The sequence below is a fragment of the Arachis ipaensis genome, chromosome B5 (genome assembly GCF_059453495.1).
Source record: "Arachis ipaensis isolate K30076 ecotype BB chromosome B5, ASM5945349v1, whole genome shotgun sequence".
Lineage (NCBI taxonomy): Eukaryota > Viridiplantae > Streptophyta > Magnoliopsida > Fabales > Fabaceae > Arachis > Arachis ipaensis.
Genome location: NC_142440.1, coordinates 76,735,799 through 76,737,115, shown reverse-complemented (window position 1 = coordinate 76,737,115; position 1,317 = coordinate 76,735,799).

The following is a 1,317-nucleotide window of genomic DNA, read 5'->3' as shown; positions in this document are numbered from 1 at the left end:
CCATGGAAGGAAATCTGCGTGCGTGAAGAAGAAGACAGTAGGAAAGCAGAGGTTCAGAAGACAGAGACTACTGCATAACAAGTAACCTTTATTTCATGTTATTTAGTTTTCATAAACAAAAGTAATTTTTATTATTAAGCTCCTGACTAAGATTTACAAGATAACCATAGATTGCTTCAAGCCAACAATCTCCGTGGGATCGACCCTTACTCACGTAAGGTATTACTTGGACGACCCAGTGCACTTGCTGGTTAGTTGTGCGGAATTGCAAGAGTGTGATTGTGATTTCGTGCACCAAGTTTTTGGTGCCGTTGCTGGGGATTGTTTGAGTTTGGACAAATGACGGTTTATTTTGTTGCTTAGATTAGGAAAAATTTTTCTTTTTGGTTTAGAGTCTTCTGTTATTGTTTTTGGTTAAAATTTTAAAATCCTTATTTTATTTTTCTAAATTTTTTTCGAAAATTTTTAAAACCAATAACTTCATGATTTAGTCTTCTGTTTGAGTTGAGTTTCATATTTTAAGTTTGGTGTCAATTGCATGATTTTATTTTTCTTTCAATTTTTCGAATTATGTGTTCTTAGTTCTTTCTTAATCTTCAAATTGTTCTTGTTTATTTTTCTTGTTTGATCTTTAGTTTTTCTTGTTTTGTATTTTTTCTTGTTTTTCTTGTGCATTTTCGAATTATTAGTATCCAAAATATAAAAATTTTTATACATTAAATACTTTTTTTTAAAAACACGTTAAATTTATATCTCAGTTGGCTAGAGCGTTGTGCTTATGTTCTTGGTAATTGGGTATCTTCCTTTTAAAACTTTTTCAAAAATAATTTTTCTTTGATTAATTCTTGTGTCAAACTTTTAAGTTTGGTGTTCTCTTGTTATTTTTCTTTAATTTTCGAAAATTTATTTTGAGTTTTCTAAAAGTTTTAAGTTTGGTGTTCTTTTTATGTTCTTGAGTCTTTGAATTTTATTCTTGTTGTTCTTGGTGTTCATCTTGATCTTCAAAGTGTTCTTGGAGTTCATCTTGACATTCAAAGTTTTCTTATTTGTTTTCTTTGTTTTGATCTAAAAGCTCTAAGTTTGGTGTCATTTTATTATTTTTCTCTTACCTCATTAAATTCAAAAAATATCTTTTCTCTTTATTTTAAGTTAATTTTCGAAATTTACATAAGAATTTCAGATTTTTATTTTAAAATTTCTATTTCATCTTATCTTAGTTTTAAAAATTTCAAAATTTAAATCTTTTTCAAATCCCTATCTTATATTGTTGACTTTTTCGAAAATTCAAAATTCAAAATTTAAAATTTAAAATTTCAA